The sequence below is a fragment of the Neovison vison genome, chromosome 11, assembly GCF_020171115.1.
Source record: "Neovison vison isolate M4711 chromosome 11, ASM_NN_V1, whole genome shotgun sequence".
Classification (NCBI taxonomy): Eukaryota; Metazoa; Chordata; class Mammalia; order Carnivora; family Mustelidae; genus Neogale; species Neogale vison.
Window position 1 is genome coordinate 54,865,449 of NC_058101.1, and position 13,812 is coordinate 54,879,260.

A 13,812-nucleotide genomic window follows, 5' to 3' on the forward strand; every position below is an offset into this window, starting at 1 on the left:
TTTTACGATTTTATTTATTTGAAAGAGAGAGAGAGAATGAGGTAGGGGGGAGAGGGAGAAGCAGACTCCCGCTGGAGCAGGGACCCGAGATGGGGCTTGATCCCAAGACCCTGGGATCATGACCTGAGCTGAAGGCAGATGCTTAAATAACAGAGCCATCCAGGTGCCACCATTTCTTATTCTAATATGAATAAACCGGGGTTACACTTTTTGTTGCAAGTAATTGTGGATTTATGTAAGAGTTGTGGAAAATACGATGTATCTTACTTGCTTTTAGGCTTAATAATAAACTATATTTGGTTGTATATGCTTTAGTTATGAGCCAAAAAAAATTGAGTTTAGAACCCAGAAGCTTACTTTTTCCCTTTTTCTCAATTTTTCTTTCTCTCTCTCATACTTTTTCTCTCTTACCCTTTTTCTCTCTTCCTCCAATCTTTATCCTCTGTGTTTTGAATAACTCTAAGACCAGTAAGAAACCATTGCTGCTTATGTCTTGGATCTGTCTGACATTTTCTATTCCTCAAACATAACAAAGAAGGTACTGCTTATTAATAGACTCATTGACTATGCTGAAGAGCAGTTCATTGTTTTTTAATCTTGTAGAGCCACTGAATTGACAGTGATGTAGCTAATGTGTCAGAATCCCTCAGAGCACTCATCTTACTTGGTTGTTGTTGAAATAACAATAACTTGCTAAATTGTTTTCACATTAGTGTTAATAATATATGTCATCACTTGTGATAATTTGGTACTTATGTCTTGAGTGTTTGTTAAAAGAACCACAGCAAATTAATTTATGGCTTAGAAAATCTGGACTTTATGAGATATAGATGGAGATAAAGATGAGATATAGATGGAGATAAAAGATGAGCTTTATATATAGCTTTATATAGATATATAAAGGTACTCACCTTTGTGTATAATTTGTCATTAGTAGTAATAATTGTGATGATTACAGGAGACTTAAAAATGTGTTTTTAGTTTAATTTTAATGAACAGGATGTTCTGTTGCTATTTGTGTAAGTTACAATTTTATAAAAGATATTAAATGGAGATTTTTGTAGTAAATTGTAAATTTAGAGTACCTTTTATTCTAGATGTCAGTTAACTGTGCTGTACAAATTGTTACATACTGTTTTTCAAATCAGTGATTTTTTTTTCCTTCTTCCTTTCTGCATAGTGGACCTCTCTGTGATATTTGTTGACAGTCTCTTTCTTCTTGATGTCTTTTTTTTTTAAGTTTCATATCTTCTTTCTATGCATAATTTTCCTAAACTCAAATGTGATCGCATGATTCTCTGTGTAAAAAGCTTCATTGGTTTCCTGCCAACCTTAGGATAAAGTCTAAATTCATGACACGGTTTGGGGAAGTCCATCGTAACCTGCTACCTCTATACCACCTTACCCTTTTTGTCATTCTACCTTGGGTACTACCATCAATCAGCTGCATTAGTAGCTCAGTAATAGTAGTATAGAAATAATGCCAGCTAACATTTATTGAACACCTATTAATACTTGTACCAGGTATGTGCTTTATATGTATTCTATCCCTTAATCCTTTTAATAACTTTGAGTATAGGTATGGTAGTTAGCATTTTACAGAGGAGTCACACTGAACTACTTTGGGGTTCTCAGACACTGTACCTCTGGGCTTTTGCATATTTATTTTCTCCTTTTGGATTACCAATAGCTGCTATTCACTGCTTTTTACAAACTTTTTAAAAAGTGTAACTGCAGGGGCGCCTGGGTGCTCGGTGGGTTAGGGCCTCTGCTTTCGGCTCGGGTCATGATCCCAGGGTCCTGGAATCGAGCCCCCCCCCCATCAGCCTCAGCAGGGAGCCTGCTTCCTTCTCTCTCTCTCTCTCTCTGCCTGCCTCTCTGCCTACTTGTGATCTCTGTCTGTCAAATAAATAAATAAAATCTTTTTTAAAAAAGAACTATAACTGCATAGAAAAAAGTATATGTACTTTAAACTTTAGTGAACAAACTGAACATATTCGTGCATCCACCACCTGATCAAAAAATAGAACCCCTCCCGAAGAAGTCTCCTCATATCTTCTCCCTATCACTAATCTCACCTTCCTTCTCAAATGTCGATAATTTTCTGACAGCACCATGGATTATTTTTGGCTGTTACTGGGGAACTGTGTAAATGGAATTGTATAGCACTTATTCTTGTGTGTAGCTTCTTAAACTCAACATTATATCTGTAAGATTCATTCATGTAGTTGCCTTCAGATACAGTTCATTCCTTTTCATTGCTCTGTAATATCTTGATACATAAGTATGTATGTATGTATCACCTTTTTTCTATTTTGAAGGATAATTTAGTTATTTCCAGTTTACATTATTGCCAACCATACAGTTAACATTCTTATAATTATATGTTTTTTAAAAAAAGATTTCACTTATTTGTTTGAGAGACAGTGATAGAGCATGAGCAGAGAGGAGGGTCAGAGGGTGAGGGAGAAGCAGACTCCGCACTGAGCAGGGAGCCTGATGCAGGGCTCAATCCCTGGACCCCAGGATTATGACCTGAGCCAAAGGCAATCACTCAACCAACTGAGCCACCTAAGTGTTCCACATTATACATTTTTAATTTTGGTTCAACTCTTGGATTATTTTTCTACCACATTTTAGCTGACTAGATTTCACTTTCCCTAAGAAGGCTTTCTTAGCCTCTCCAAGTTTGGATTTAGTACCCTTTTCTGTGCACTAATAACACTCTCACCTTCCTCTATCATAAACATTTATATATGTTCCACCATATTCAAAGTATGTGTGTGTGTGCACTCAAAGTGTGTGTGTTTCATGCAAAATAAAAACTGTGTTTTCTCTTTCCTTGTCTTTTTGGCACTCACTGAGTACTTAAATAATAGTTGAGTGAATGAGTTTTTTCAGTATATTCACCCTTCCATTGCTAAAAAAAAATAAATAAATAAACATAAATCTAATGGAAATTGAATAATGTAGTTAATATTTTCTGCCATTTATTCTCTTTAGATATGTAGTTACTTTAAAATAATAAAGTTATGTTAAAACTTGTAATTTGTCAGGCATCGGTGCTGTCCCTTTTGTACTTTTTTCCTACCATACAGCTATTCGTATAAAGTATTTTTGGAAAATGTTTTTTTTTTTACCACTCATTGCATATTTAATAACCCCATTTGTAGCAAGTGATGTTATTTGTCCTTTGAGAGTGGTCTTGAGTTTTGTAAATACCAGAAGACATTGGAGCCCAGATGAGAATTTTATGAATGATAACCTGGATCAAAAGTGTGTTAAGATTTCAAGGAATAAGCTTTGCGCAGTGGCAGTATCGTAGCCAATGAGGTTTATCCGAGGCGCGATTATTGCTAATTGAAAGATTTCAAGGAATATAATATTGACTCTTTTCTCCTGTCTCCTTCCCCTTATGGGCTTAAAAACCTATCTCTTTTTACAGAATTAAGTCACTAAATTCAAGTAGAGTTAAGCTGCTGAGATAAGCTGGAGTTTATAGTATATTTTGCTTTTGAGTTTCTTGTCACTTAACTGGTTTCTTTTGCACATTACTTATGTTATACTTGAGTATCATTTATTTGTAAGAGTTTTTGCTTTTCATCTTGAATTTATCTTCTCTGATATTAAAATTGATGTTTTTGCTTTAACCACCATGCTCATTACTAACACTCATTTCTCCCCTCCCCTAATTAAATAATAATAATATACCTTTAACTATTTTATTTCTCCCATTTCTATTAGACTTCAGTTCTCTAGGCTTGCTTATCGCACACATTTTATGTAATATTTATTGATCTTGTTTGTTGTTTTGCTTTTCTTCCCCACTAAACTCTGACTTTAAGTCAAGTGTTTATTAAGAGTTTAACAAAAATGTTTTTGGAAAAAATGAAGACTGTCACCTGTTTCACTCTTCTCTAACATAGTGTCATTTGCCACAAGTTTGTTTTTATATTAGTCACTTTATTATTTTAAACTTCTTCTTCTCTTTATTGAAATACTATTAAGTATAGATGGTCTTTCTCTCCCTGACAGCTCTCCTCTGTCACCCATGAAATTCAGCTACCTTATTATTATTTTTTTATATGGGGCTTGAACTCATGACCCTGAGCTCAAGATCTGAGCTAAGATCAAAAGCCAGATGCTTAACCATTTGAGCCACCCAAGTGCCCCTCAACTAGACTTTCTTCTTCTCCTTCCTTCCTTCCTTCCTTTCTTATTAAATATTTTATTTACTTATTTGATGAAGGGAGAGAGAGCATAAGCAGGGAGAACATCAGAGGGAAAGGGAGAAGCAGACTGCCTGCTGAGCAGAGAGCCCAGTGCAGGACTCAACCAGGACTCTGGGATCATAACCTGAGCCGAAAGCAGATGCTTAAACAACTAAGTCATCCAGGTGCCCCTCAACTACATTTTATTGGACAAATCACTGTGACAAATCTTGGGGATAATACAACAAAGGCAATAATGTTGTTCCTATTGTCAAGGAGCTAAACATGAAATGTCTCAAATTGGGTTGTGAACATATTTGGAGAAGGTGGTGCTGATAACAATAAATTCTGACAAATAAGATTGGAAAAGACTTTGTGATACCATTTAGACAGTGCTTATATACCAACTCTATGTATTTTACACATGAACAAGCTGCTGCTTAATATGGATACTCAGCTAGCTATAAAGCTGAAAGAAAGTATTTTAGGTTAGTTTGGAAAACAGGATACTTGACAGGTGAACAAAAATTATGGGGGGATGGGGATTTCAGAGAGAAAACATGTGCAAAAAGCTCAGATGTATAAGCATAGTAAGTTGTTTCAGGTAGGTGACATGTAATTTAATTATGATGAAGTTACATAAAATGAGGTGATGAATAGGCAGAGGTTAGATCAGAGAAGGCCATGTATGCTATTTTAGAACATCTATAATTCATCCTGTAAGGAGTAGGGACCAAAGAGTTTTAAGTAGAGTTAATAAAGCCTTTTACTCATTTAAATGGTGGAAGTTGATTAGAATAATGACCCTGATATCTGTTATAGGAGCCTTAGTAACAGAGAGTTACTCCAGAAGACTTCACATTTTCTGTGTTGCTGAGAATAATGTTTAATAGAGGTGCATCTTTAAGATAACAAAGTTTCACTGTTTGGAATTATAAAATTTTTTTTCAATTTGTGAACTGTCTCAGGCTTCCAGAAAATTATGGAGTGTACTATTATGTATATCCAAGTACCCTCCATCTTAAATAAAACATGACAGATGAAACTGAAATTCTCATCTATCGTTTGCCTGGCCCATTCCTTTTCCCTCATCCTGGATGTATGTATTTTTCCCTTGCTGCTTCTTTAAAGCATTCATAGTCTGCCTTCTATAAAAGATTTCAAAGTGAGAGTCATATATACTTTATGTACTAAGGTATCTTTCGTAAAAGTTGCACATTGAATTTTTCTGTTCTGGATTATTTTAAATGCTCCACAAACCTTCTTATTTAAATTATTATAAATTTCTTCCTAGAGCACATTATTATACCATATTTTATGTTTTCATTTGTAAATAAATCTAGTTTCACCTATTAGTCTTGTTTAAAATCAGACATCGGTGCTGTAGATTATGAATATTCTAGCATTTGAACTCTATAAAAATAATTTACAAACTTAGTAAAAGATAAGGGGAAATAACGTGGACACAGAATGGTCAGAATGTATTTCCTGGGTTTGTCCATATATACTAAAGTAAGGGTAAAGTCTATTTCAGATACCTGTGTGTTTTTCTAGTTTGTCAATAGTGTTTAGCTTTTGTTTATTGCTTTACATTTCACTAAAAATTCTGTACGGATTGACTCTGTACTTGGAATAAATGAATTTTATTAAATGTTTGATTACAATAAGTAAATCTTCAGCATATGAAGTGTTGATAATATTCCAAGTCTTACAGAAGAAAGATTACTGATTTGGGTAAGTTAGGTCATTTTTGCAAGTTCTTATAGCTGATACGATGGGAAAGCTGGGACTCCAACCTGGATCTCGACTTCATATCCATTATCATCCTATATGTATGAGAGGGCAAAACAGACTCAGGTATAAAAGTCAGGGAATGCCAGTAGTTTCAATGAGAGGATGAGATCAGTTTCCCCAGCAGTGACTAAAAAGCATTTAAATTCAGTGAAATAATTATTGTAGTATCAGATCAAATGTGTTTAAGCCTTGTACAGTGTAACCATTTATTTTGTACGTGTGCTTATTGCTTGGTAATTCTTTATGACTAGTTTGATTTACATGTGTGTAAATGTAAATCAGAGAAAGAGGTGGATAATTAAGATAGTCTTTGGGTTTTTCTCTTTTAGCGTATATTCAGACATAATTGACCCAGTTTTCCTAACCCTGAGTTTTGAACCAGCCCTGGCACTATTGACATTTTGGGCTGGACAATTCCTGTTCTGGAGTTTTGTCCTGTGCATTATAGGATATTTAGCATATTTATTGTAAAATATTTTATTTTAGTAGATACCAGTAGTTCCAATTATATGCTCATGTTTGGAGATTAGAGAAGACTTCAAGACCTTGTAATAGAGGCATGTTTATTAATAGAGGCACCACAATCCTTAAGTTATAGTAGAAAATATACTTGACATATGCTGTAGAAAGAACAGAACAGTAAGACACAGGTTAAGAAAGAGGCATTGGTGGGGCGCCTGGGTGGCTCAGTTGGTTAAAGCTTCTGCCTTAGGCTCAGGTCATGATCTCAGGGTCCTGGGATTGAGCCCCGCGTCAGTCTCTCTGCTCAGCAGGGAGCCTGCTTCCTCCTCTCTCTCTCTGCCTGCCTCTCTACCTACTTATAATCTGTCAAATAAATAAATAAAAATTTTTTAAAAAGGCAGTGGTTACATTGAAACTAGTGTCTTAGGTTCTAAGAAATAGAAAAAAACTAAGCAAGACATAAATATGAGTATTCTTAGAACAAGATAGGATATAAATAAATAAATGGCTGAATTTCAGAAAGAAACAATATGAAGAAAGATAATGATTAAGAACAGGTATTTTTTTAAAGATTTTATTTATTTATTTGACAGAGATCACAAGTAGGCAGAGGCAGGCAGAGAGAGAGAGAGAGAGAGGAAGGGAAGTAGGCTCCCTGCCGAGCAGAGAGCCCGACTTGGGGCTCGAGCCCAGGACCTCAGGATCATGACCTAAGCCGAAGGCAGAGGTTTTAACCCACTGAGCCACCCAGGTGCCCCAAGAACAGGTAGTTTTTAACTTATAGTTGGGCTGTGTTCTAAAAGTTCTTTTGAAAATAAATGTCTTTGGTCTCAAGGTTAAATTTTTTCCTCAAGCATTTATTCAACAAGTATTTAAGTGCCTTATGTGGGCCAGGTATTAGGGCTAAGCGAAACAAGCAAGATGACATGGTACAGTACTTCTTGGAGCTTTTAAAATTTCACAGCATTTACAAGTAAAAATATCAAAGATTTGTTTATGCGAATGTTTTCTCCTTTCTCTCCTTCTAGTTTGAGTTGACGGCAAAATATTTGTCTTTTCTTACTTACCTATGTATCCCCAGCTTCTAGAACACCTGGTTCATTTGTAAATATTTGGTAAATGAATATTGATTACTTGGAAAGAGACATTTTAAAAATTATACATGATTAATTAGAATTGTGAAAAGTACTCCAAAGCGAATAATACAGGTATATAACATAAATCGTGAAACAATGCATCTAGTGTAGTCTAAAGATAAATTAGATTAGACAGAACTTTAAATTGAGGCACTATTTTCCCCCAGCTTTACTGAGATATAATTGGCAAATAAAATTATATATTTTAAAGTACACAGTGTGATAATTTCACAAACATATACTTTGGGTAGTGATTACCATAATGGAGTTAACACATTGTTACCTCACATAGTTCCCTTTTTTTGTGTGTATATGATGAAAAAGCTTAAAATCTACTCTTAGCAAATTTCCAGTATACAACATGGTATTACTAACTATGCTCTTGATTAGATCCCCAGAGCTTATTCAGACCTTTTAACTGAAGGCTTGTTCTCCTTGACCAGATCATCTCTCCATCTCCCCCACCTCACCCCCTAATCCAGCCCCTGGTAACCACCATTGTACTCTGTTTCTAGGAGTTTGATCTTTTTTTTGTTGGTGGTGTTCTTTTTTTGTCTTTCTCTGTTTGGCTAATTTTATTTAGTATGATGTCCTCTAGATTCATCCATGTTGTTGCAAATGGCAAAGGTTCTTTCTTTCTCATAGCTGAATGATACTGTTATCTATATATACCATATCTTCTTTATCTATTCATTCCTTGAGGGACACTTAGGTTGTTTCTATGTTTTAGCTATTGTAAATAATACTGCAGTGAAGTGGGGAGGGGCAGATGCCTCTTCAGCCTAGGGATTTTGTTTCCTTCAGTTATATACCCAGAAGTGAAATTGCTGGATCATATGATAATTCCATTTTTAATGTTTTGAGGAACCTTTATAGTGTTTTCTATAGTGGCTGCACCAATTCACATTTCTAGCAATAATACACAAGCGTTCACTTTTCTCTGCTTCCTCACCAGCACTTGTTATCTCTAATCTTTTTGATTATAGCAGTCCTAACAGGTGTGAGGTGATAGCTTATTGTGGTTTTGATAGGCATATCCCTGATTAGTGATGTTGAGTACCTATTCATGTACCTATTGGCCATTTGTATGTCTTCTTTGGAAAAATATTTATTCGGTTCCTCTGCCTATTTTTAATTGGATTGTTTCTTGCTGTTCAATTTTGTGAGTTCTTTATATATTTTAGATGTTAACCCCTTATCATGTAAAACTAGACCACTTGGTTTGCAAATATTTTCTGTAGTTCACCTTTTCATTTTGTTTGTTATTTCCTTTGCTGTGCAGAAGCTTTTTAGTTTAAACTAATCCCACATGTTTACTTTTACTTTTATTGCCAGTGCTTTTGATATCATATAAAAAAAAAAAGTCATTACCAAGACTAATGTCAAGGAGTATTTCCCTGTGTTTTCTTCTAGGAGTTTTATAGTTCTAGTGATCCTTTTTTTTTTTCCTTTAAGATTTTATTTATTTATTCGACAGAGTTCACAAGTAGGCAGAGAGGCAGGTGGGGTTGAGGGGGTGTGGGGGAGGAGGCAGGCTCCCTGCTGAGCAGAGAGCCCCCATGCGGAGGCTTGATCCCAGGACTCTGGGATCATGACCTGAGCAGAAGGCAGAGGCTTTAACCCACTGAGCCACCCAGGCACGCCCCCCTTTTTGTTTTTGGGTTTTTTTTTGAGGTTGTATTTATTTATTTGACAGACAGACACAGTGAGAGAGGGAACACAAGCAGAGGGAGTGGGAGAGGAAGAAGCGGTCTTCCCTCCAAGCAGGGAGCCTGATGCGGAGGTCAGTCCCAGGACCCTAGGATCATGACCTGAGCTGAAGGCAAACGCTTAACTGACTGAGCCACCTAGGTGCCCCAATTTTAGGTTTCTTTCTTTTCCTTTCTTTCTTTCCTTTTTTTTTTTAAGATTTATTTATTTGAGAGAGAGAGAATGAGAGCAAGAGCATGAGAGGGGACAGGTCAGAGGGGAGAGAAATAGACTCCCTGCCAGGAAGGGAGCTCGATGTGGAACTCGATCCCAAGACTCCAGGATCATGACCTGAGACCAAGGCAGTAGCTTAACCCACTGAGCCACCCAGGTGCCCTTAGTGATTTTTAATACCAAGACTTTTTAAGAATTAGTAGAAGTTATCCAGACATGTTTTGGTGATAAGATGGGGGCTTGGAATATATTGTAGGTTGATGAGCAACTGTGTGTGAATGCTGGAGGAGGAATATAATAGAGCATTTTTTAGGGCTTGAGAGTTGGCAGGGGTGGCTGGTGGGGGGGGAGGCCAGGGGTCTAGCCTGGTACCAGATGATAACATTGATTTTTCGTTTATGTGTACTGAAATACTGAACATTTGTAGTAAAAAACAGTAATAACATTACAGTATTAACAATTAAATAGAAAAAAGCTTTTCAGTGGTAATTTAAATGTTTTTTTATTTTGGTACTTGAAGAAAATCTGTTTTAATTAATTAGAAAATGGGACTTCCATCTTCTATCTGTGTACTGATGACCTCTAAGTCTATGTTTCTGCCTCTGGATGTTTTCGTTTGATTTATGCTCACATATCCAAAAGTGAACTCTTTTCATATCTACCAGGTACGTAAAACAAAACCAAAACAAAACTACTTCATGGATTTTCTGTCTCAGTAAATGTTCACTCACTCAATCTCTTAAGCCAGAAATTTTAATTCCACTCAGCCTCACCTTAAAATAATGAAGCTATGTCCCCATTTAATTATTATTTCTACTTAATTGTATTATATCACTCAGAGTTATCTTCTTTCTCTTAAGTAAACTTCTGCCTAAACCTAGGTTTTTGGTTTTTTTTCCTCTGTTGTATTGCTGCAAGTTTTCTAGCCATCTGTCTTTATTCTTTTCCCATTTAGTGTGTATGCCACTTGCAGCCTTAGTGATCTTTTCTGAATGTAAAGCTAATCCTATCTCTTGACGACCTAAAAACCTAGCATGGCTCATTCTGACTTTCAAGGTAAAAATTAACTACATGGCAAAATGTGCTAAAGCCTTTCAGGGTCTGTGTTATGCTCATCTCTTCAGCCTTCTGTATTTTCCTTTTTTTCACATCACATTCTTTATTTTTGTGATTATTTTTCAATTTCTAGGCATGGCCGTTTAAATTTAAATTAATTAAAACTAAATAAAAATTTTAAATCTGTTCCTCAACTCCTGTATTGGACAGCACAGATATAGAACATCTCTAGCATTATATAACAGTTCTGTTGAATAGTGCTGTTCTTGAGTACATTCAGCTCTCTATTGCCCATGTCTTTATATATGCTAATCTTTTTTGTATGTGTAATGTGCCCTTCCTTGTTTTACCAGATAATTCTTTTTCCATGAAGACTCTTGGGTGTCGTCCATTTCTGGAGAACTTAACCTGACACTGTCTTTTTCTATTTCCTCCAATGCTGAAGTCTGAATTCTTGCTTTTTGCCTGAATGCCTATTATATTTAAATCCATGAGTCTTTGTTTAGTAGCAAGATTGAGGAGATAGAATGTATTGAAATTTTGTGTAAACTATAGTATTACTCAATATAGCTTTATGTTGAGTGTCGTGCATGGATTTACCACCATGGAAGTAAAGATACACTTAAATGGATTTTTCATCTGACTACTGACTAAAGAAGCATTTCGTTAAATAATTGTGACCTTAGGAAAAGACAGTTTGTATGCTATATAGGTCAGAGTTACTAGACTTGCTACATTTAATAAGATTTAAAACATAGAATAGAATCTAGCAACTCAAGAATCTGTCTAAAGTTTATTTACAGATAGAAAGCATTATAGTCAGGTGTGTTTTCATTACAAAAATACAGTATTATATTTGTAGCCCTTAGGTCAACTTTAATAACAGCATTATGATAAACAGAGTGGGGAATGAAGAAAGCATCAGTGTAGTACCTACCCTCAAATTTATAACATGGTTACTTATCATCAGCAAGTTTTATCTCTGTTCTATTTTAGTTACCCATTAATTCCTGTATCTCATCATCTCCTGGTATATTTCACTTCCATAATTTTAGGTGTTTTTTTTTTTTTTTTAAGTAGTTTCTCTGAGTGTACTTTATTATGCTTTTGCTTCCAAATCATTATTTTACCCCATAGAGAAGGCTCTTTATTATTGAGGATCATGGGATTTTTGGTATGTCATGAACATGTGGGAAGATAAGTTACTTTTCCACATCACTGATGACTTTGACATCTAATTTTCAGTCTGCCATCTTTACTTTAAACCCTGACATCATTTGTGGTTGACTTTATTGTTCTTAAGGATGACGCATTAAACCGTCTAACCCCACAGTTCATTTAATTCTCAGTAATGACCTTCACCTTTCTCTGCTTTAAATCTCTTAAGCTTTTTAAAAATTTAGCAAGGTTTATTAAAATATAATTTATAGAGAACAATTTTATGAATTCTGAAACACAAGCAGTTGAATAACCAATTCTTCTATCAAGATACAGAGCAAGTCTGTCAACCCCAGAAGATCTTTTGTTTTAAAGATTTATTTATTTATTTTATAAAGAGAACACAAGCAGGAAGGGTAGAGGAAGAGAGAGAAAATCTTAAGCAGACTCTGCTCTCTGCTGAGTGAGGAGCCTGATATGGGGCTTGATCTAATGACCCTGACTATGCCACACAGGTGCCCCATTCCCGGAAGTTGTTTTGTGCTCCTTGGTAGTCATCTCCTTACCTGAACTCTGACACTGGAAACCACTGGTCTGCTTTTTGACCCTACAGTTTTGCTTTTTTTCTGGAGTGTTATACAAATAGAATCACATAGTACGTACTTCTGAGTCTGGCTTCCTTCATTTAACAATATGCATTTGAGATATAGCCATATTGCTGCATATATCAGTAGTTGTTCCTTTTGCTGAGTAGTAGTATTCCATAGTACAATGGTTTATCCATTCAGCAGTTGAAGAACATTTTTTTTTTTTCAGGGTTAGGTAATTGTGAATGAAACCCCATTGCATACAGGTTTTTGTGTAAATGTAGTTTTCATTTCTCTTGGGTAAATATCTAGGAGTGGGATTTGTGGATCATGTGGTAGTATATGTTTAACTTACTAGAAATTGTCAAACTGTTTTCTAAAGTTGTGCCATTTTGCATTCCTACCAGCAATTTAGGAGAAATCTAGTTGCTGCACATCTTATCAGCATGTGGTATCAGCAGATTCTTTGTAACCATTCTAATAGATATCTTTTATTGGCATTTTGATTTGTGTGTCGGTGATAAATGATGTTGGACAATTTTTCACGTGCTTATTTGCCATCTATATGTCTTCTTTAGTGATCCTGTTTGAGTCTTCTATCCATTTTTTAAAAATGAGTGTTTTCTTGTGTTTGAGAGTTCTTTAGTCTAGATACAAGTCTCTTATCAGTTACATGATTGGCAAAAATTTTATATATGCTATTAACAAATATCACTACTATTTTTAGATAGTTGATTATCTTTTAGTTATTGAAAATGGGAAAATTATCTTATATTTACCTTTATCTTAACAATTTTTGAGGAACCTTTTTTTTAAAATAGATCCACGGATCTCTGTTCTTCTGCTTGAATAATTTCATTTAATATTTCTTGTATTGGGGGTCTTCTAATAATTATTTTTTTTTGAGGGGGCAGTCTAAAATGTCCTTATTTCACCTTCATTTTTGAAAGGTACTTTTATTGAGTATAGAATTCTGGGTTGGTAGTTTCTTTTAGTACTTAAAAATGTTGCTCCATTGTCTTCTGGCTTGCACAGTTTTGGATGGGAAAAATGCTATAATTCTTACCTTTGTTCTTGTGTATGTAATTTAGAGTATTACCAGTCCTGTTGAACATTAACTAGAGGCCTTAAGTGAAGCAATAGAATTAGGGGTGAAGAAAAGCACAGTGATTTGAAAGAGGAAATACATTTGTGGCTTTCCACATGTATCTGTATGGAAAAATATAAGAGAGTCAGTAGATATATTATTAAAATGGGTAGAGGATTTAGCAAGTTTAGTGGATATACATTGGCCATTTACATTGGGCACACCAAAAATAATTTTTTTTAAGTTGAATTTTTTTTTGTCCATGAAAACCATAAGGTAAGCAAGAATAATCTCAACAAATTATATATTACACTTAAAAAAAAAACTGTCATGAAGAATACTTTTTAAAACCCTTGTGATGCTTAACACATTGTGGTATTTGCTTATGAGTAGACAAA

General features: G+C 35.1%; 1 protein-coding gene and 1 pseudogene across 10 annotated transcripts in view; both read left to right on the plus strand.

The window, feature by feature from the left end:
• LCORL (ligand dependent nuclear receptor corepressor like) overlaps window positions 1–13,812 on the plus strand; it is a 157,812-nt gene that overhangs the window by 17,516 nt on the left and 126,484 nt on the right. The window lies entirely within an intron of this gene.
• Window positions 3,300–3,498, plus strand: LOC122890625 (annotated as a pseudogene).